Source organism: Rhinopithecus bieti, unplaced genomic scaffold (genome assembly GCF_001698545.2).
Source record: "Rhinopithecus bieti isolate Rb0 unplaced genomic scaffold, ASM169854v2 scaffold_14937, whole genome shotgun sequence".
Lineage (NCBI taxonomy): Eukaryota > Metazoa > Chordata > Mammalia > Primates > Cercopithecidae > Rhinopithecus > Rhinopithecus bieti.
In genome coordinates this window covers 1,386,392-1,410,392 of record NW_016808492.1, presented here as the reverse complement: position 1 = coordinate 1,410,392, position 24,001 = coordinate 1,386,392, and the positions used below count along the sequence as shown (strand labels likewise).

The 24,001-nt window shown below is 37.7% G+C and overlaps 1 pseudogene; it reads left to right on the top strand.

The window, feature by feature from the left end:
• Window positions 1–443: 443 nt before the first annotated feature.
• Window positions 444–24,001, top strand: part of LOC108538592 (40S ribosomal protein S7 pseudogene) — a 119,572-nt pseudogene continuing 96,014 nt past the window's right edge.

Genomic DNA, 24,001 nt, shown 5'->3' with positions numbered 1-24,001 from the left:
ACTCGCTGCTGCTCCTCTCTCTTGCCTAAAGTAGGTTCCTTGAGTTAAGGACAGTGGATATTTGGAACAAAAAGCAAGACAAGTTGGTGCAGGTGAGTGCTCATTGGAAGGAGACCTGGGACCTCTTCATCTCCACCCACCCTGGCTGACTCTCCAGGCAGCAGTAACATGGAAAGAAAGCCATTTTAGGTTGATGTAGCACTCTCTCCAAGTTTACTAAGCTCTACCATGACATTAAAAAGCACCTAAAAGTTGCCCAGAGTCCTACCACATCCTGGGAAATGATGAAGGACTGAAAGAAGACTAGAAGATGACGAAGTGCTTTGTGGTTGTGATAAAAAGTTTCAGCTGTGGATGGCAGCATAAGCCATGGGACTGGAAATGCACTAGAATCACAAATGTCCCAAGGATGTCAGTGGGACTGAAGGCAGCAACCAGAGAGCATGGCTCCTGCTGCCAGTGCAGGACCATTGCAGGCCAGACCCCTCTCCCACACCACGATACCACAGAGCCTTCAGAGTAGACATGCCACCGAAAGGTGAGAAGATGACTGATAAAACAGCCTCACTAAAATGTTAGCTCTTTGAGAACAGAGATGGTTTTACAAAGCTTTATGTGCCATAAACACAACTTTCAATTCATTTTTGTTGAATTAGTTAAAAAAAAAACCCCATAGGCTTTTTAATGACCTAATCTATATTCACTGTCTCCATTTACTTATGGTACTGATTTCTCAACCCAATTCGGTCATGTTCTGGCCCCTTCATCTCACATCATCAGCTCCTGCTAAAGTCAACTGTGATGTCTATAATAGCAAATCTAAAGGATGATTTAACAGTCTCACAGCAGCACTCAACATCACTGACTTTCCTTCTGAAAATGCTTAAATTAGGCAAAATTTCAAAATGAGAGAAGTTCAGAAAATGTTATAATAAAAGCTCATGTACTAGCTACACAGATTTAACATACATTAACATTTTGCCATATTTGCCTCAGATTGCTAACCTTTTTCTTAAGGAAGGAAATGTTACAATTTTAACTGAAGCCTTCATCATTCCTATAGTTGATGTCTATCATTACCATGCAGACTTTTAAACTTTTATTAAATATATGTATATAATATGGTTATAGGATTAGTGTATCAAGCTTCATAACAGTTTCTGGGAGAGTTTTGATTGTTATTGTGTTGAAGTTAGAGATCAATATGGGGGTGAATTTGCATCTTTAAAATATTAATTCTTCCTGTTTATGAACATTGCATAGCTTCATTTATTTATACAACTCCATAGCTCTCAATGAAGCTTTATAAATGTCTTTGTAATGATCTTACATCCTTTTTCTTGGATTTACTAACAGATAAATTATAGATCTTATTTCTCTTGGTTATGGTATATTATAAAATTATGTTTCTGATTGTCACTGATGGATAGAAAGATGAATTGAATTTTATATTGATTTTATATTTAACACCCATTTTAGAACTTTCTTATTAGTTGTAATGTTTTGTAGATTATCTTCAATTTCTATGTAGACAATCATATCTGAAGATAATGGTAGTTCTGTTTTTATTCCTTTTTTTTTTTTTGAATAGAGACAGGGTCCCTGGTAGATAACACTACCTGGGCACACCACCACATCCAGTTTATTTTTTATTTTTTATTTTTATTTTTGCAGAAACAGAGTCTCCCTATGTTGCCCAAGCTGGTCTTGAATTCCTAGGCTCAAGCAGTCCTCCTGCCTCAGTCTTCCAAAATGTTGAGATTACAGGCATGAGCCACTGCCCTCAGCCTGTGTTTTCCATTTAAATCTTTATACTTTTATTTTTATTTTTATGCCACGCCCTATAGGAGCTTCGTAATGTTAAGTAGAAGCTGCGAAATCGGGCATCCTTGCTTTTTTTGTGACATCAAAGCATGTGACTCTAACTTTCCTTCGATATGAAAGATGGTATAGTTTAGCCCTTAACAGTGTGGATGGTGGATCTAGACAACCTGAATTTAAATCCTGGCTTGGCCACTTACTCCTTATGCAACCGTTGGCTAAGTTAACGCATGTTTCTATGCCTCAGTATACTCATATGCCAATGAGTATAATAAATGTATCTCAAAGGGTTGTTATTGCCTGACAGTAAATGCTCAATAATATTTTATTAATATGATGATATTTGTTGTAGGTTCATGGTAAATGTCTTTGTATTAGTCTGTTCTTGCAATACTGTAAAGAAATACCTAAGACTGGATAATATATTTTTAAAAAAGAGTTTTAATTGACTCATGGTTCCACAGGCTGTATAGGTAACATGATGCTGGCATCTGCTTGGCTTCTGGGGAGAAATTTACAATCATGAGCAGAAGGCAGAGCGATAGCAAGCACTTCACATGGCCAGAGCAGGAGGCAGAGAAGAGGGAGGTGCTATACACTTTTAAATGAACAGATCTCCTGAGAACTCTACCAGGAGAACAGCACCAAGGGGATGGTGCTAAAGTATTCATGAGACCACCCTCACAATCCAGTCACCTCCCATCGGGCCCCACCTCCAATACTGGGGATTACAGTTCAACATGAGATGTGGTGGGGACACAGATCCAAACCATGTCAGTGTTTTATCAAGTTAAGAAAGTTATCTTATAATCTTGTTTTTCTAGGACATTTTAACGTGACTGGATGTTGAATTTTATTAAATGCTTTTTCTGTACATAGAGAGAATAATATATGGTGGTTCTTTAAATTGTTAATGTGATTATTTATGTTGCCTTTTAAAAGGTGAACCTTTATTATTATTAAAGGAATAAAGGTACAGTGTTTAAAAAGCAAAATTGTACTGCGAGGCTTATCCTCCCAAATCTATGTTCTTTGTGCCACCATTTCCATTCCAAATCCTGCTCACCAGTAGCAAGACTGACAAACCTCGAACATTTGAGCTGCTTCCCCCCTCCCCTTCAGGCATTTACCTCCGTATTTCTGAATGATATGCCTCTACTACTATGATGCCTAAAATATTTTCATGTTTAGATACTATCTAAATATTGTAGCCCCTGGGGAAGGGTGCAAATGAGATATATTGTTTGAGATTTTCATTTCCTGAAAATGTTATTAGAGTTTAATGTAATATAGAGTTATCTCTTTTTTTCATTTAAAAACCTATTTATTTTGAAACAGTTTCAACTCTTTCTGAAAATTTTCAAAATATTTTGTTTTTTAATTGACAAAATATATATATATGATGTTTAAAATATGTCTACATTGTGGATTGACTAAAAGAGCTATTTAAAATATGTATTACTTCACATATTTATCGTGTTTTTGTGGTGAGAAAACTTAAAATGTATCTCAGTGATTTTCAAGTATGCAATACATTGTTATTAACTATAGTCACAATGTGGTACAATAGATCTTGTACAATAAATCTCCTAGACTGATTCCTCTGAACTGAAATTTTGCGTCTGACCAACATCTCCTCAATCTACCCCTCCACCTGCCATCCCCATAATGGAAAATTACAACCACTCTACTGTCTGTTTCAATGAGTTTAACTTTTTTGGATTCCACAAATAAGTGAGGCCATGTAGTATTTATCTTTCTGTGCATTACTTATTTCCCTTAACATAATGTCCTCTGGGTTCATCCGTGTTGTCACAAATGCCAGGATTTTGTTTGTTGTTAAGGCTGTTTCTACCTGAGAGTGGGGCCTGACCAGGCTTCCTGGATGCTCTGTGAGTGTGTGGTTGGGACACACCCAGAGGTGGCTTCACTGTAGGGATTTGGGCATGGAGTGAGCCTCTTTGTTACCTCCTGTCATCTGCTCTCTTTTTCTGTTTGCCTTCTGGATTAATAGCTTAAAAAATAACCATTTGGTCATTTTAGTAATGTAGAAGGAAGGAGTAAAGATAAATGCCTCTGTTCATGTTTAAGTGAAGTGCATTAATCTGTCTTGTAATGGTAAACCTCCCATACTTCTGGGAAATCCCTACTTAGATTACTCATATATTATATACACAAAATCCTTGATTTGGTTTTCTAGTATTTTTTTTAGAATATTTGTATTTTTGGTTATAAGTGAGATTGGCCTCTAGATTTCCTTTTGCTTTTTGTACTGTTCTTGCTCAGATTTTGCATCAAGATCGTATCAGCGTCATACAATGAGTTAGGGAAGTGTTCTTTATTTTCTGTTCTTGAAAATTGTTGGGATTAGAGATTATATATAGTTTGTTGATAGTTTTGAAGAATATATATACGATATAAGGTTTTCTGCTTGCAGAAAGTTTTTTTTCTCTTTTGATTTTGTGGGTAGATTTTAAACCATTGACTCCAATTTTTTAATGGTTATAAATCTCTTAAAGCTTTATATTTCTTCTTGTGTCACTTTACATAATTCGTATTTCCCATACATTTGATCAATTTTGTCCAAGTTTAAAAACTTTTTGGCATAGAGTTATCATATTTTCATATTATGAAATCTTTATTATCTCTGTTATTATGCCTTATTTTATACATGATACTGTTTATTTTTACTGTCTCATTTTCTTGATCAGTACTGCCAGTGACTTGGGTATTTTACAGTCTTTTCAAAGAAGTAGCTCCAGGTTTTGGGAATCATATTTATTTTTGTTTTCTTTATTTTGTGCTCTAATTTTTATTTCTTGCTTTTACATTTTTATATTTGCTGTAAATTATGTTTTCAGATTCTTGAGAACAAATAGATCACATATTTGTGGTCTTTCTTGTTTTCTAACCTACATTTAAATTTAAGACATTAAAAGAAGCAAATGTTACTACACCTGGAAATTTATATATCTAGTGCTTTTTACTTTACTTTTTTTTTCTTTTCTTTTTGTTTTCTTTTTTTCTTTTTGTTTTCTTTTTTGAGACAGAGTCTTATCTTGCCCTGTCACCCAGGCTGGAGTGCACTGGCGTGATCTCAGCTCACTTCAACCTCCGCCTCCTGGGTTCAAGCAATTCTCCTGCCTCAGCCTCCAGAGTAGCTGGGATTACAGGCGTACATATCATGCCTGGCTAATTTTTGTATTTTTAGTAGAAACAGAGTTTCACCATTTTGGCCAGGCTGTCTCAAACTCCTGACCTCAGGTGATCCTCCTGCCTCAGTCTCCCAAAGTGTTGGGATTACAGGCATGAGCCACTATGCCCAGCCTATGTTTCTTTCTGATCCAAATTTCTATGATGGCTTTTTAATGCATGAAGTATTTAGAAGTATGGTTTTTAGGTTCCATCTCTGTATTATCTTTATCTGGTATGGTTTGGCTCTGTGTCTCCACCCAAATCTCATCTTGAATTGTACTCTCATATTTTCCACATATTGTGGGAGGGACCCAGTGAGACATAATTTGAATCATGGGGTGGTTTCCCCATACTGTTCTCATGGTAGTGAAAAAGTCTCATGAGATCTGTGATTTTATCAGGGGTTTCTGTTTTTGCATCTTCCTCGTTTTCTCTTGCTGCCGCCATGTAAGAAGTGCCTTTTACCTCCAGCCATGATTCTGAGGCTTTCCCAGCCATATGGAACTGTAAGTCCAATTAAACCTCTTTTTATTTGCAGTCTTGAGTATGTCTTTATCAGCAGCATGAAAACAGACTAATACACTGTGTTTAATTTATTAACTTCTAATTTTATTGCATTTGAGTAAAATAATGTGTTCTGTATTATGTTGAGTCTTTGATGTTAAATTTTCTTTGATCTGTAACATGGTTTATTTTTGGAAATATGTTATATACGCTTAAAAATATGAATTTTCTCTGTTAGGAATGAATTTGTATACATGTCTCGTTTGCTTACTTTGTTACTCAAATATTCTACTCACACTCTTTTTGTTGCTATTGTTTGCTTGATTTCTCAATGGTTGAGGAGCAATAACTGAGTGTCAGTACAGTACAGGAGTCTAAAAAATGTGCATGTCGGGGAAATAAAAGAAAATCCCTGTTCTAGCACTCTCTAGCTGTGTAAACTTGGGCAAGTTACTTAGCCTATTTGTGCCTGTTTCCTCATCTGTAATACTGATATGCTAAATAAAGTAATATACTGCTAGTGATTTTTTGTTTTTGCTCAAAATTGAATCGAAAAATGAATTGCTCATTCATGTACTAATTTAACAAATATTCACTGACTGCCTATTCTGTGCCAGTTTTGCTTTTGGCACATGTGATATATAAGTGAATGGTGTATGCAAAAATCGCCTCTCTCCTAATGCTTAGACTATCTTGGGTGGAAGGATTGAAGTTCGGGCAGGAGTCAGGTTCTAATTTTAAATAGGGTGGCCATGCTAAGCCTCATCGAACTGACGGCATCTAAATAGAAACCTGGAGAAATTGAGGAAGCTAGTCATGCTGATATCTGGAGCAAGAGTCTTGTGGGCAGAGGAAAGAGCCAGTGCAAAAGTCACAGGACCAGACTATGGTTGGCATAATGTAAAATTCAACCATGTTTTGGAAAGGTGTGAGCAAGGGAGTGAACAGTAGGGTAAGTGGTCTGATAGGTGAGAGGGAGCCACATGCATAATGCCTTGTAAGTCATTACGTTCATAGTGCCTTGTAAGACATGTAAGCTTTTGACAGTCACTCGAAGTAAAAGGAGAAGTCAGAGGTATCTGAGCAAATATTTGAACTGGCATACATTCTAAAAGAATCACCCCAATGTCTGTGTTGAGAACAGGATGGTATGGAGGAAAGTGTAGAATCATGGAGACCAGTTATGAAGCTACTGAAACAATATAGGAAGAAGATGATAATGGTTTGGGCTCGAGGGTAGCAGAGGTCGGGGTGAGAGGTGATTGGTATACTTTGAAGATAGAGTCAACAGGACTTCCTGACCTATTGGATTTGGTGTATGAGAGAAAGTGAGGAATAAGGAACACTCCACTGTATTTGGCTAGGGCAACTGGAACAAGAGAGTATCACTTGAGATGGGAAAGACTATGAGTGGGGCAAATTATGATGATAAAAATTAGAAGTTTGATTTTGGGTGTGTTAAGATTGAGAGTCTATTTAGACATCCAAGTGGAGATGCTGAGTTGGGGTAAATGAATTATTATGCAAAGAGCCTAGAGTAGTACCTGACAAATGTTAATGGTATTGAATGCTGTATGTGTTTATTATTATTAAGATAAATGTATTAAAGTTTTCCCACCATAATTCCAGAGTTCTCAAATACCCGTTTGTAGTTCTGTCAATTTTTCTTTTTTGTAATTTAAATATGCTATATACTCCTGGAGAATTGTTCTTTTATCATGTACTGACTCTATCCTCAGTGATTATTTTTGCCTTAAGGTTGATTTTGAATGATATGGAAGTAAATGTACCACCTTTTTTGTTTATTATTTGCCTGGTATACATTTTTTCATCACTTTACTTTCAACTTGTCTGTGTCGTTATGGTTTAGGTATATCTCACAAACTGCAAATAGCTAGATTTTATTTTAAAAATTCTAATCTGAAGTCTCTGTCATTTAAATGAAATTTTAGTCTTTTTTTTTTATTATTTTAAGTTCTGACATACATGTGCAGAATGTGAAGGTTTGTTACATAAGTATACATGTGCTATGGTGGTTTGCTGCACCGATCAACCTGTCGTCTAGGTTTTAAGCCCCACATGCATTAGGTATTCGTCCTAATGCTATCCCTCCCCTTGCCCCAATCCATCTATTTGTATTTGTAAAGTTACCAAAATATTTGGATTTATTTGTGCCATGGTAAATTACTTTCTATGTATTATGCATTTTCTTTGAATTTGTTTCTTCCTTCTGTCCGATACAGCTAGTCACTTGACTATCTTCTCTCTACGGGCTTGTGATTACTACACTTACTTTCTATTTTTTTAATTGAAAAATGTACATTTTTGACATTCTATGAACTTTTAAATTTTAACATTTTATGCAAATAATATTTAGGAGTCGTATGCTGATATTGTATGGGGAGCAAGAGGATTGGAGTTTCGAGGAGTGAAGGAGAATTGAAGCCACTTTGGAGAGGGAGAGAGTGACTTGAACAGTGCATCATTAATTGGAATGCCAGGTAATGCTGGAAGCCTCTTAGGGTTGGTAAACATGAGTTTAAAGTGGAATCATTCCATTTTATTCTGTGACTTTTTCTATATGAAGAATAGAAGTTGTAGTAACAAGAGGACAAGCAAATTTAAAGTGTTTAAAACCTACTTGAATTGTAGGTCATGGAGTAAAAGATGGCTAAGGAAGAAAGTACTGAAAAAATAGTTTGGAAGCAAGAAGACTGCTTAACAAAATAGAAATCTCAGTGGGGTTTAAGTTGGAATACTTTAGCCAGCTGAAAAGAGAGAATTTGTGGGATATTTGAATAACTGATTTTGGAGGTAATCGAGTTCAAAAGTTCCTAGAAAATAACCGGACATAAGGAGCCTGAAATCTCAGAGACCAGGGGTTAAGATGGGCACTAGCACTGGAGTCCTTCCTGGTGATGGCAGGGCTTGAGCTGAAGAGGAAGACCATGAGCCAGATGCCAAAGTCTTTGTCAAAAGAAAGAGAGTAATGAAGAGGTCTGTAGGGGATAGCAGCAATTAAGAAGTCAGTAGAAACAGTGACCCTGAGAGGAGCAGGGTTTTTTTTAGTTTTTTATAAGAAAGTAGAGGAGTTGTCACCTGGGAGACACAGTGAGGAGCAAGGAGGGCCTTAACCACTCTGTCAGGGTTTTGCTTAAATACATTCCCTTGTATAGAAAATTTGGATTTTGTCTAGGTGTCATGGAACACCTTTGAAGTATTTTCAGCAGGGGAATAAAATAGTCTGATATATATTTTTAAAAATATAAAACTTGGGTGACTTGTGCAAACAGACTACAATGGACAGATGTGGAGGCAGGAAGGTTAGTTAGGAAGCTATTATATTAGTGGAGGTGAAAAAGATGGTGGTTTGTACTAGAGTGGTAGCCATGGTAATGGAGAAAAGTGGTCAAATTCTGGAGATTGTCAGTGTTTGGTTTCCTTTAGTGAGTAAGTACACTAGGTGATGGCAAAAGATGTTGACTTGATGATCTTGCCCTAATTGAAGACTCTGCCTACATTCTGGAAGACACTTTCAAAAGACACTTCCTTTTAGGATTCAGTTACCACCATGCCAATTACTTTACTCACAGCACATCTTCCAACTTGGACTCAGTTGGAAGGCAATTTTCTGGCCCAGAGTCCAAAAATAAAGTTGATTCTAAAGAGGAAGACACTACTGAAGGCCTTGGCCTCAGTTTGTTCAACCACTGTCCAGCATCCCAGTGATTAGGTTAGCTCATCAGGGTCAGGGTGAGTGCTGGGTATGCTATGTTCATCACACCACAAATACTAGTCATCCCAACTAAACACTCTTGGAAATATGATAGCACCGTAGAAAGGGTGCTTTCATGGGAGATTTTGCACCAACACTCATCCAATATAAAAGTATTCTTGGGAAGTGAACAAAGGTGTCCTTAGCCGTGGGCTCAGCAGCATTTCTATTCACATTTATGCAACTTCTCCTCCAGACCAGTCTAGTGAAGTCCTACCTTCTTCTCTTCCTTCTTCTGAGCTTCAGCCTTCTGCTTTCCCTCTCCTGATGATTCTTCTTTTTCCATGGGATCTCCTTCTTAGGCGAGCTCTCTGCAAACATGTTAGCACCCATCAGGCCATATTCTTGCAGTTACAACTTCCTCAAGGCAGTCCAGAATTGAGATTGATGGATGCAGGTAAGAAACGAAGGGTTGGTGTTAAGAAGGCCTGGTGATAAGAATGGTCCAGGAGCTACTTGTTGAGTTGCAGTGGAGTGCAGGCAATGGTGTTGATAGCTGGGGAGTCATATTCACTCACTAGAAACTTCCTAGTCCTCACATGAACCTCTAGCAGCCCCAGGGTTTACTTGACAACCTCTGCATTCTCTGAGGTAGGCTTATTGATATTCAGGGTGGCCAGATTCTAGGGACCAAATGGAGGGACCATAAAGCACTCAGTGCTCAACAGACAGTTTGCTTTCCACCACACAGCATACCACTGACAAAAATTATAATACCCTGGAAGGACATTTGCAAGGAAATTCAGATGTGAGGTGGGTTTGGTCAAGGCTGAGTGTGACCACGCTGAGAGCCCCACATTACTGAGCAGTGATGAAAGCCTTGCTCATGGCTGTTTTTGGGATTTGTCCACAGGGTCCTAGCCGCCATAAACCTGAAGAAAAACGAGGTGGCCTAGATAATTTTTGAACATAAAGAGCTGACAGGACTTATTCATGGATTGGATATGGGGTTTGCGAAAGAGACAGAAGACAAGGAAATGCTTAGATTTTGGGTCTCCTTTAGCTACATCCTTTAAAACGTTCTACTTTGATTCTCTCAAGCAAACCACTTCTGCTTCTGTGTTTTGTGACATGTATATTTGTGGGTTCATTAAGCTGAAGGGCCTGGCAGCAGGGACTCATAAGCTTTTCTAGTGGGGAATGTCTAGGGATTGATTAGTTCTCTAATTTCTTGGCTAGAAAACTCACTTCATAAGCCCTTTAAAACTTATATAAGCTTACAAAATAAAGAATAACACTCTGAAACTGATAGCCCTTCACCCACTACTGACTTGCAGTACAAATGCCAAATGTACCTTTTAATCTTTCTCTGTAAATTGAAATTGTATTTTGGTAATTCCCAGTATGAGTTAATCAGATTTAGATTGATATGACCCGTGAGTCCTAATGAAGAGTAAGGTCTTGTGATTTTCCTTTGCATGGGCATATGAAGGCAGTGAGAGAGAAAAAATACAGGAAATTTATCAAATAGTATGAATCTGGAATTAGAAGAAAAATTTTAAATGTAGGTGACAAACATTGTTCTGTCTACTCTTTGGAAATGTAACACTTTTCTTTATGAAATGCCTCATATGGAAAACATTCTCTATCGCTTCTTTATGTGATCATACCTCAAATCCATGTCTTTTAGGACAGAGGTTTGTTTTTGGAAAGCTTGGGTAAGCAAGGGGCATTTTCAGAAATGACTAGGTTGGGAATTTGACTGGAGCTGAAAACTCTGCAGCTTCCCCCAAAACACTGACTGTGTAAAATTAGTGAGTAAATTTACTTAAACTCTTCTCAAAGGGTCAGTTGGAAATTTCTCAGAAGCCACATGATTAAGAGTGAATGGCTATGGCCTTGGAGCTTTTAAGTTTTCATATTTTTAAAACTTAGAAGGAAAAGTCATTGTTTATAAGGGTGTTTATAAGAGAGCAATGTGATTTTTGTAATCTATTAACATTACATTACTGAATGAATATCTTTAACAGTCCCTGATCTATAATAGAGAGAGATGTTCTATGTGAATAAACTTCTTCAAGAAACTTGGGAATTAAGTGGAATTAAGCATATATGCTCTTTACAATTACAGAGCAACTAAAGCACACAATGTATTAAACATTAAAAGAGGGATTTTTAGGAATCATGAGAAGAATTGTGATCTCACAAGCTATTTAAACACATCACATTGCTTTATTACAGTTTCAAACTTTATTTAAAAACTATTTTAAGGTTAGCTCATTGATTGGCAACAGTAAATTGGGTGTGTTTACTTTGTTTTAAACTGAACGCTGTCTCCAGAAATGCCCCTCAAAAGCATATTTTATCCAGGTTAAATCCTTTACCAGTAATTTCCTTGGTTAAATCAAAACGTGATGTAAAATGAAAGGAGTGTATCTTATGGCAATAAATCTGGTGAAGAGCAAAATTAGCTACTTAAATCATAGAGAGGATTAAATGAAACAATGAGAATTATACCCTTGGGTGGTTAAAAATCGTTATTAAAGAGCACCATCGTGTTGGAGCTCTGTTGGTCTTTCTTGCTCAATGAAATGTCTTCTAAACATTTGATTCATTTTCAGAAATGAATTTGAGCTGTTTAAAAATATTTCTTTTCAAAACTGCTTTCCATATTCCCAAATAAATTGTGCGTAATTACTGCTGTGATTGTATTATGAATGTAATTATTGTAATTTTATTCTTATACATGTATTTATTCTGTGAGAATAGTTGCACAAGGTTAAGGAATTGTGGTGGTTAATATTAATAAATGAGAAAAGAGGTTGTGGTTAGCTAGTCAAAAGGTGATTTTTTTTAAAACTGTGTAAAGGCAGTTCCACCTATTCAACCATCTTGTTCTTTGCAGTTTTAGCTCATGTTTATAATTGAGAGGTTGAATAACCAGAATGTAGATCAGGAATTCTTGTATTGCTTTTTTTTCCTTTTATCCCTATCACTGGTGGCACTTGAGTGATGGTTAAGCATTGTCTACAATGTAGAAATCATATCTGATTAACCTAGAAATTATAACATACCTGTGCCATGCTATGTTATGTTCAGACATTTCCATTTGTATAGATTAACTAACTGTAACTGATATTTTCTTAAAACATTGAAGTGATATTTATATTAGGCAACATAGTCTGTGTTAGACCATTTAAGACTAAATTGTTTTATTAAAGTTTTACAATACACTTGTGAGTTGAATGGTGAGAGAGGAAATATTGGCATTTGTGAGATATTGCAGAATGGCTTTTGGGCTGACTTAATTCATAGACAAGCTCCTTCATTTATCCAAGTGCATATTTCCACAGATTATGTATTCTGAATGCCAGACTACAGGGAAGAGAGAGAGAGAGAGAAAGAGAGAGAGAGAGAAACAGAGGAGGAGGCTGAGAAGTGAGAAACTTCACCTGCTGGCCACTCATCCCTGGGACCGTCTTGATCTGGACTTTCCTGTCTTGCACAAATAGTGCTGGCAGTGAGCAGGACCTGATGGCCCCTGCAGGGCACCGCTTCCTTTCTAAGACCCTTATTTTCAGTTAATCAGATTCTGTTGGGGCAGGTGGAAGTTTCCAAGTTTCACTCTAGATTGGGCCTCAGCCTTCTTGAGGAGCCCTCCACTGAGCAACTGTCCCTTGAGCATTCACAGTGTATGAGAATATGTGAGAAGTGACTGCTTACTCTTCATTGATTGATTTCTTCCTCCATATCATCTGGAGGAAGGAGGGTTTAAGTAGGTTTGCTCTGCTATTTCAATCTGACAGAATACATTTTAAACTAAAGTGTATTCTGAACCCTGAATATCAATATAGCCTACCCTTCTTCCAGGGGAAGAAAAAATAATCTGAGAAGGAAAATCCCCATTTCACAGGCTGATATCAGATTTACCCTTTGGATTCCAATGAAAACAAGATAATCACAAACATGAGATGTGCCCAGAACCAAAATAAAAACTTAATTGCTCCATCAGGCTCTAGTGCTTATGCTGTTAAACTTTCCAGTTTTTGGTGCTTCCTATGAAAATGGTGACACTCAGCTATTTCCAAGTGGTAGGGATAGAATTGTTTGTCTAGGATACAATATAATAGCACACTTAAGATACAATTCCACCAGAATATATATTCCTTGTAGGCAAGAACTTTATTTACTGTTGTATTCCCAGTGCCTAGACCCTTAATAAATACTTGTTGAATGAATAAATGACTCTCAAGAGAATGGAATTTGCATTCAAACAGACCATGTATTAGTCTGGCTTTTCCAGATAAATAGAACTAATGGGATATGTACTGTACATCTATCTGGAGAGAGATTTAACATAAGATATGCGCTCATATAATTATGGAGGTGGAGAAGTCCCACAGTCTACCATCTGCAAAGCAGGAGAGCTAGGAAAGCCAGTGGTGTAATTCCAGTCGAGTTTGAAGGTCTGAGAACCAGAGGGAGTTAGTGGCATAAATCCCAGTCAAAGGGCAGGAGAAGACTGATGCCTCAGCTCAGCCAGGCAAGCAGGAAGCAATAGGGGTAAATTCTTCCTTCTTGTACCTCTTTGTTCTATTCAAGCCCTCAGTGGATTGGGTGATGCCTCCCTACACTGGGGAGGACAATTTTCTTTACTGAGTCCACTGATTCAAACCTTATCTGGAAACACCCTCATAGACACTCCCCAACATAATATTCAACCTAGCACCCCATGGTTGATCAACCTCTACCTGATACTCTGTGACTGTTCACAAAACTCTGTAAAGTCACACTGTCACACTTTGATATTACAAAGAGATAATGCCAAAGCATCAATGTTTCATTGCCTTGAACTGAGTATAACAAATGGGCATGATTGCATTGACTACCTAATATGTATCAGCTAATGGCAAGTAAGCATTTATTTGATTTAAAAAATTGAGAAAAAATAATGTGGCTGAGTTTCATCCGTTTTTGTTTTGTTTTGTTTTGTTTAGTAGGGGTAGGTGAAGACATTGATACAAAAAAAAAAAAAAATAGAAGAGAAAGAGTCATTAGTTTCACTTTGCTAAATTGCCCCCAAATTCATTTCAATTATGTAAAATGTATCTCTTGTGAAGTTCAAGGTCTGTTGGTGATAGCATGGTCACCCATGAGGAGGTTAATCATGACACTTTCTTGGATCACCTGAAAAAAATTCACCACCTATGTAAACTGCTTCATTGTTTTTGAGAATGTTGAATGTCATCTAAAACACTCGTATCTTTTATCAAAACTTACAAAATTTTAGTCTGTCTTTTCAGCAATATTCTGCATTTTTAAAGCCTATTACATTTCCTTTAGAGTCTTACTTGATAGAGGCATTCCAAAATGCATGCTAAGTTGAGTGCAACCTGTTTAGGAACATAGCTTCTACTCTTTCTAAACAGCAGGCACCCCCCAATGAGAGCAGTAAATCTCCCACTGAAGTATTTCCCACAGCTCTTGTATTTCTTCAAGCCCAGCAGGGAGCCCAGGACGCTCATCATTCTGTGCTACTTCCACTTCGTGCTCTGGATCTCTTTAGGCCTGTAACCCTTGCTTTCGTGAACAGCTTTGCCTTTTGTTTCTTTTGTTTCCACGTATGTATCCAAGGTCTATTTCTAAACTTATTTCTGAACTGGAGCTTGTAGTTGGTGCTGTCACGTTAGCTGGCCTTTTAGGGACCCAGTGAAGATCAGTATGTCCCCTGCTCTGTGCCTGTCTCCCTAAACCTGGCCTTTGCTTATATTTCACATTCCCCTGCTTTGGGATAAGCTTCCTTACTTTGATGGCAGTACTAATATCACTTTCTCCTATCCCCTTTTCTCTGGATTATAGGTGAGAAACAGGATTATGGGGAAGCCAATGCTGAGTCATCAGTAATTTAAAAGCCAGGACACTGAAGCTCGGTTTGGGCTGAATTAGGCTTGCCCTAGCCCCAGAAATGAGTGCCATGTCCACATGGAATAAACTGCATGTATTGGAAGTATATAATTTCTGAGTTTTGGCATAGGTATGTACCTATGAAATAGCATTACAATCAAGAACATGAACGTCTATATTACCCCTGATGTCCCCTCTTTGGTATTCCACCCTAGACCTTAGAAAATCAAACTAGAGTGACAAAAGTTTAAAATGTTGATAAGAACCAGTGTTGGTGAAAGTAACAAGAAACAGTCTGTTTCATCTATTATTAATGAAACAGGAAATTGATGACTACTTTAGAGGAAAATTTACAAATATTTGACCAAAGCCTTTAAGTTATAAATCCTCTTTGGCCCAGAAATATAAATAAAGTGGTATAAGAATTTTTGTCAAAGTGCTTCTTATAATACTAATAGCAAAAAAAGAAACATAGAAACTAAATTTATTTTTAAAATGGAATGGTTAAATAAGGAAAATATATACATTGAAAAAATATATATGCATTAAAGAAGATAGATTATATGTACAGATTCCAAAGTATTTTAATAAGTAAAAGGAGCAAGATGAACGACATTGTTTAAAAGTGATTCAGTTTTTGTAAGAAAATCTGTATAGATGGTAAAAAGTGTGGCAGATATGAAAAGAAATATTAGCAGTGTGATTTTTTTGGGTGGAGACATTGAAGCTGATTTCCTGTTTATTCCTTTTACATTTCTGTCTTGTATGGACGTTTTAAAATCGAACATTTATTATTTTATAATCTGAAAAGAGATAAGGCTATTTTTATTTGGAATGAGATAAAAATCCTGATAGCCAGCCTGGAGATTTTAGAGGACCATAACATTTTAGCATATTTGCATGGGCCTGTATTGCCTGTAACTTCATTGCTTTATAGTTCTATTAGTGGATAATACAGTGTTGGTGGATTATTTTGTTCCTCAAGACACTTAGATATAATTACAAAGTTATCGGTGACACAGCTGTAGCAAGCAGTCCATTTTGTCCAGTTGTGTAGGCAATTACACAATTAAAATGATTAGTTGCAATTATACCTAAATTTCCAACTTAAGGATTAATTTCCATGTGATGTGCAGTGTCAACACATATTAATATTTAACTTTAAAAAGCTCAACTAAAGAACCTCCTGATTACCATTATCTGCCACTTATCATATATTTACAGTATCCTGTAAACTAATCATACTTTGCCTAACTTCCAGTCAATGAATTAAATACATTTTAATTGAATTTACTATTATTCTAAATGGAAAAAAGAAAAGCATTCTCCTTTCATCAAGTATCTTCTGTGGGAAATATTTATTTCATTTAATAAAGTACTGAAATATACCAATTATGTATCTATGAACTGAGCTATTAAAAAATAGCCACTAAGAAGTTTTCATGATTTAAAAATGCAGGGATTTATTCATATGCCCTTTCCTCTTTCTCTTTCCGGTCTCGCTCTTTCACTTAAGCTGGAGTGCAGTGGTGTGATCGTAGCTCACTGCAGCCTTGAATTCCCGGACACAAGTGATCCTCCGACCTCAGCCTCCCGAGCAGCTAGGACTAACTACAGGTGGGGGCCATCAGGCTCAGCTGATTTTTAAATTTAATAGTAGAGACGGGGTCTTGTGATGTTGCCTAGGCTAGTCGTGAATTCCTGGCCTCAAGTGATCCTCCCTCTTCAGCCTTCCAAAGTGTTGAGATTACAAAGGTAAAATTTCACCTTGATTTTTAAAAAGATTTCTCAGTAGAAAATTGTGGCTGGGCACGGTGGCTCACACTTGTAAAACCAGCACTTCGGGAGGCCAAGGCAGGTGGATCACGTAAGGTCAGGAGTTCAAAACCAGCCAGCACAGCATTGCGAAACCCCATCTCTATTAAAAATACAAAAATTAGCTGGGTGTGGTGGCACATATCTGTAATCTCAGCTACTCAAGAGGTTAAGGTGGGAGAATCACTTACACCTGGAAGGTTGAGGCTACTAGTGAGCCGAGATTGTGCCATTATACTCCAGCCTGGGTGACAAAGCAAGAGTGTCTCCAAAAAAAAAAAAAAAATTGTATTCGCTTATGTGAATTTTTTGGAGACTGTCATTAGGTCACCCCTTTGAGGTAGACAACAGAAGATGTATTGTAGGAACATGTAATCTACCTTTAAACAGGTGTGTTCAGAAAGAGTAGTCGTGGTCCAGTCCCTAATGGGAGAGCAGTCATAGGTAACAGGTGTCCTTAGCAGGCAGCATCCTCAGTGCGGTCAATTGTTACAGCAGATGTCAAAGCATTCTCATAATTGTGTTACTGTGTGACATTGGGAAGCATCAATCACTGCAGGTAGGTAACATCATGATTTCTCTCTGCACCTGTTAATTACTCAGTGAGCTCCTTTTGAAGGAAAAGTATAGACATTTTGATCAAGTAATTTTCTAACCTTTTTATCAATCAAATCTAAAGTTCATGAAACAAAAGAACATTTTATCTGACACCGCTAAAGAAATGAGATATCATGAATAAAAGTATTTTCCAGATAATGAAAATTTTCTGCTTTGAAGCTTAACTATTTTACATTGAAATATTTCTAAGATATAGCGCAGACTGTCTCACTTGTGTAAAAACATATTTAGAGAATTGGATTTTTTTTTACTTGGAGGTCACTACTTTTTGTTTATTTATTTGAGACAGGGTCTTGCTCTGTTGCCAAGGCTGCAGTGTCGTGGTGTGAACATGGCTCACTGCATTCTCAACCTCCTGGGCTCAAGTGATCCTCCTGTCTCAGCCTCCTGAGTAGCTGGGACCATGGGTGCACACCACCATGCCCTGCAATTTTTGTATTTTTTATAGAGATGAGGTTTTGCTATGCTGCCCAGGCTGGTCCCCAACTCCTCCTGAGCTCAAGTGATCCACCCACTTCAGCCCCCACAAAGTGCTGGTATTACAGGCATGAGCCACCGCATTCGGTCAAGGTCACTGCTTTAAATCAATATTGAATGGTACCCCTTAGGATATTGTACATACACATAGTAATTCCCACCCATCTTCTGGGTCTCAGTTTAAACTTTTCCATATCTGTAAACGTTCCTTAACACCCCAAATATGGGTTTTAAGCAACATCCATAACTTCCTGTACTTCTCTCTTTATAATTTATCCTCCTTTATTACAATCATCTGCGTATTTGTGTGATTTTTTCCTACCACATTATGATTTCCATCATGGCAAAGATCTTCTCAGTCATGCTTACATGGAACAGTAACTGGTATAAAAGAGGCAATAATTAAATATAGTTCTGAATTTTATTCTACCACATTTGATGTAAAAGCGTCACATATTACTGCTTTTAAGAATAGTAACTCTGAGTTGAGTTACTTTTTTCCCATTCCTAGTTCATAAGAAATTCAATCTGTGTCATGTATGAAAAGTTTCCTCCTTTTATCTAGCATTATCCAATGATAGTGAGACTCTTAAATTATACAAAACAATTGGGAAAGAGCACAATGGTTTCAAGCCTTCACTGGTCACCTTTGATATGCACATTTTCCAAGCTCACAGAATCCTTCAAAGGCATGAGTGTCCACTGCTTCCACTGGGCGTGAGCTCTTACGTGAAAGTGCATGCCCAAACTCCCTAGTGTACTATGCATCACCCCCACCCCCAGTTCTTTCACCTTCTTGTAGAAAGTAAAATTCTAAATAAGCCTCTTGCCAGTCTCACAATTTAGGATTGTTCCCTCAAGTACCTGAAAGCCACATGGCTGAAATGTAATGATGGAGGAAGATAATGCCATAGCTTCCGTCTCCAGGAGATTATAAGTGTAATTTCAGCTGTCACTTGACTTCAAAGTCATAGAGATATGAGAAAATCAGCAATTTTATCTTGGAAACATTAGTGTAATGGACTATACATAAAAGAGGAAGATTTATAATCTATATAAAAGAGGAAGATTACTTTCTATCTTTACAATGTCTTTAATCAATTGCCTGTACTGTGAATTATTACATTCTAGTTCAAAGTTCTTTAATAATAAAATCATTCTTGTTTCCTTCTATAAAACCTTTAGAAAAAGGTTTTCTGAGTTTGGAGGGGATTTTGTCCTTCTCTTGGAACACTCTACAGACTCTGATTCCAACTACCCGTGGGACACTCCAACCGTGAATCCTTTCCCCAGTCTTTTAGTAAATGAGCATGCTACCCTCATTTCTATGGCAATTGCCAACTGATGCGTTTTGCCATGCAGCATAAAAACCCCAAGGCAAACAAACATGGCAAGACCCTGAGTGGGAAGTGATGACGATGTGACTTTGAGAACAAAACTGAAATCTATATACCAGTTAGGAAACCGCTGAAAAAAACTAGAACTTGTACTAAGAATTACTTTTAAGGACAAATAGAAATGGAAAATAAGGCCAGGCACGGTGGCTCACACCTATAATCACAGCACTTTGGAAGGTTGAGGCGGGTGGATCACTTGAGGCCAGGAGTTTGAGACCAGCCTGGGCAACATGGTAAAACTCTGTCTCTACTAAAAATACAAAAAATTAGCTGGGCCTGGTGGTACATGACCTCTAATCCCAGCTACTCAGGAAGCTGAGGCAGGAGAATTGCTTGAGCCCGGGAGGCGGAGGTTGCAGTGAGCCGAGATCGTGCCACTGCACTCCAGCCTGGGCGACAGAGCAAGATAAGACTCTGTCTCAAAAAAAAGAAAAAGAAAAAAAAAACTTTTTTTAAAAAAAAAAAAAAAAAAAAAAAAGAAAAGAAAAATAAGAGGCTTAACTTTCCCTGTTGAAAATAAGGAAAATGCCCCACTCCTACTTTTTTTAAAAGAGCATTTACTTTGGAAAACTTGTACTAAGTGCTTTCTCTTCTCTTTGAAATGTGTAGATACTCTTTTGAAAACTAGATAGACCTTTTGTCAACTTTGTGACCCCGTGAAGTCTTTCTCAAGAACCTGGGAGCCATCTCTTTGAAATGTAATAATCAAGGAAGATAGTACCCCTTATTTCCCAGTATCTGTGGGAATGTAGGAGCCTAACTTTGGTGGGCACCTCACTATAAGTTGCAAAACTGCCTCCTGTTATGAAGATATGAGAAGTTTGTTTCTTCTCTGGATAAAGCCAGTTAACTAAGACAATGCAGGAAGGTTTCCAGGCCTCTTTTCCACCAGAAGGTCTACAATAAAAACAGTGACAACACTTAATTATAATGCTTAAGGTGACAGTGGTTGTTTGGTACAATATCCTCATTTTGTTGGTCAGGTAACTGAGACTTGGATACTTTATGATTTGCTGTGTTGAAAGTTACCCAGACTTAGAGAGAAAGTTCTAACATATTTGTTTTATTTTATTGAATTACAAATAGATGTGGCAAAGAGAAAATATGAAATATAGAAATAAAATGTAATAGAAAGAACATGAAGTTCCAGGTTTCTCTCTAAGTTTGAATTTTTTGTGTGTGATCTTTGCCTGTAATATTGCAAGTAAAACTTTAATTCATGTGAGGTCTGCAAATAATATCCTTATCGATATAAAGGAATTTTTATTGAAATCCCATATCTAAGAATAAATTTAAATATACCTTGGTCTGTTTTTTAATACACTTATACACTAGTTTTAAAGGAGTCTTGCTTTGTAGGCCCATGCTATTGAGCTATTTTTATGTGAAATTACCAGGTTTATAAGCAGAAGTGTACTGTGGCAATAAAAAGGAGCATAGGGAAAACTGGCAACATACAACCTTTGTGGGTGTTCACATTTTAAAACAGATGGAAAACTAAATATTTAAAGTCATGTTTTCCAATTACAAATAAACATTTAAGAGTAAAGCAATTACATTTTGAAAATCTTGATAAAAGCATTTTTTCAAAGCATTTTATTTGCTCTTTAGATAAATCTGGTCTTTAAAAACCTAATAAAAATGGTTTCTTCAGTACAGGAAACGTTGTTATTTGGATATTTCAATTATAGCCTCCTTAGGAGACAGAAATGTTTGTGTTTTGCTAAATGTATCAACATCTTGCTGACACATTATCAAGTTCAGGGCTCAAGACATCATCAACAGTGTTGCCTGACTGATGGGAAAATGGGCAAAGTGCTTTAGAGAAGATGCTTGAAAGCAATTTTTATAGCAAATTATGGATGGAAAATGAACATAAACATAGAGTTCCTAAATAAAAGTAGAAATGTAAACTTAGTTATGTAAAGATTGTTTTGTTTTCCTGATTTCTATGTTAATTGTATGACTTCTGTGGAAACACCTACACAAAACATATTTAGGGAGTTTCCCCTCTCAGTGCTGAGATTGCTCTGTGAGTCTGCTGTCACAGTTAAACAAATATAGTAAGAAGACATTTATTCACAATATGTCTGTGCAAATTACTGCCAGCTGTCTTGGAGACCAAGAGTGCTTGTGTTTAGAATTGTCTTAAACAAGGAACTGGTTTCTCTTTGTGTAATTTTTAGCTGTAGCCAAGTTCACTTATAACTTTTTACTATTACCAGTTTGCAGGCAGAAAGGTTATTTTCTGTTTCATCGAGCAATCGTTTCAAAAAATGTCTGACTTATACAGCATAAAAGTGATATCCCCCCTGTTAAAACTCTCTGGATATACATTAAAGAGTTCCCGGAGAGCTGGCACAGAACACAGTTGGTGGGGCCATCTCCTCATGTTTCTATCTGTGGGAGGACATTCGAAACAATTACACAACTGCCCTTCAGCTGGAGTCAGGCTTTCATTCTCTATGTCCTAATCTTTCCATTGGTCTTTCAGATACCTAATCTGCCCTTTTCAAGGTGGGATTTCTTTGAAAAGGAAGATCTAACTCCCATAATAGTTGCTCTTCTTTGTTCCAAACTGTGCTGCATGTATAGCCCCGTCCAGAAAGGTGTTAATAGGTATTTGGAGTAGTAAAGAGCTTTAGTTAGAAATCAATTTGGGTGTGCTGCTGGTAACCCCCAGCTTGGGTGGGGGATCACTGTATCAGGGCCTGTTTGCCCACCCCCCGACAGAGCCCAGTTTCAACTGCATGAAGTCTTTATCCAGGCACTCTCACATGCAATATGGAAAGCCCAGGGAGTTAACCCCTTATAGGGCCATATTTGGCTAATGGGCAACATGACCCAGAGGATAAAAGCTCCTTCCACCTCTTAGGTGGGGTGTACAATTTTGAGGCACATTCTCTGTTGCCCCTCAGAGGGTTTCAGGGAGATCTAGCCCAGTTTCCCATAACAGTGGCAGTCTCAGTAACACAACTGTGTTAGACTGGCTTCTCCAAAGAAACAAAACTAATAGGATATATTAGATATCTAGATAGATCTATATAGATCTATATCTATATAGATCTATCTAGATATAGATCTATATCTAGATATATAGATAGGCTTATGGGATTATGGAGACTGAGAAGTCCCCCAGTCTTCCTTCTGTAAGCCAGAAGCCCTGGAAAGCTGGTGGTGTAGTTCCAGTACAAACCAGAAGACTTGAGAACCAGGGAAGACAATGGCGTAAGTAATACTCTGAGTCTGAAGGCCTCAGAACCGGGGGACCAATGTTTGAGGGCAGTAGAAGATGAATATCCCAGGTCAAGAAGGGAGAGGGAATTCACTCTTCCTGCACATTTTTTGGTCTATTCAGGCCTTCAACAGATTGAATGATACCCACCTGCATTGGTGAGGGCATCTTCTTTATTCAATCTACTGATTCAAATATTAATCCTTCTGGAAACACCTTCACAAACAAACCTAGAAATAATATTTTATCAGCTATCTGGGTATCCCTTAGCCCAGTCAAGTTGACATATAAAATTAACCATCACAACATCCTTGGATTTCTTCCTTTCCTATTTCACTGTCCACAGTATGCCTCTTTGGTTCCCTGGGGTAACTTGCAAAAATAAACCACCTCAAGAAAGCCTATGTCTCATAGATTCTACTTTTGAAAGCGGGAGGGGAAGGCTAAGGCAGGCACAATGAGCAGCAGCTTATCGACGTTTCCTGAGAACACTTGCATTTAAAAAGATAAAAGACAAATAAGCACACAAACTAAAAACAAAAGCAAAGACTTGTTCAGCACTGTGTCTCAAATTATAGCTGTGTAATGCTTTTTTTTTTTTTTTTTTTACCAACATATTAACAGTATATTATGTATGCTATGCACTAGCACTCAGGCCCTACATTAGAAGGGTTCTGTGTTGGTTTAATGCTCTGGTGTTAACTTCTTTTTTTTTTTTTTGAGACGGAGTCTCGCTCTGTCGCCCAGGCTGGAGTGCAGTGGCGCGATCTCGGCTCACTGCAAGCTCCGCCTCCCAGGTTCACGCCATTCTCCTGCCTCGGCCTCCCCAGTAGCTGGGACTATAGGCGCCCGCCACCACTCCCGGCTAATTTTGTTTTTGTATTTTTAGTGGAGATGGGGTTTCACCATGTTAGCCAGGATGGTCTCGATCTCCTGACCTCATGATCTGCCCGCCTCAGCCTCCCAAAGTGATGGGATTACAGGCGTGACCCACTGAGCCTGGCACAACTTCTTAAAGTCCTTAGCAATTCATGGAAAAGGGCTACACATTTTCTTTTTTTTTTTTTTTTTGTTATTATACTTTAAGTTCTAGAGTACATGTGCATAACGTGCAGGTTTGTTACATATGTATACTTGTGGCATGTTGGTGTGCTGCACCCATCAACTCGTCAGCACCCATCAACTCGTCATTTACATCAGGTATAACTCCCAATGCAATCCTTCCCTCCTCCCCCCTCCCCATGATAGGCCCCAGTGTGTGATGTTCCCCTTCCCGAGTCCAAGTGATCTCATTGTTCAGTTCCCACCTATGAGTGAGAA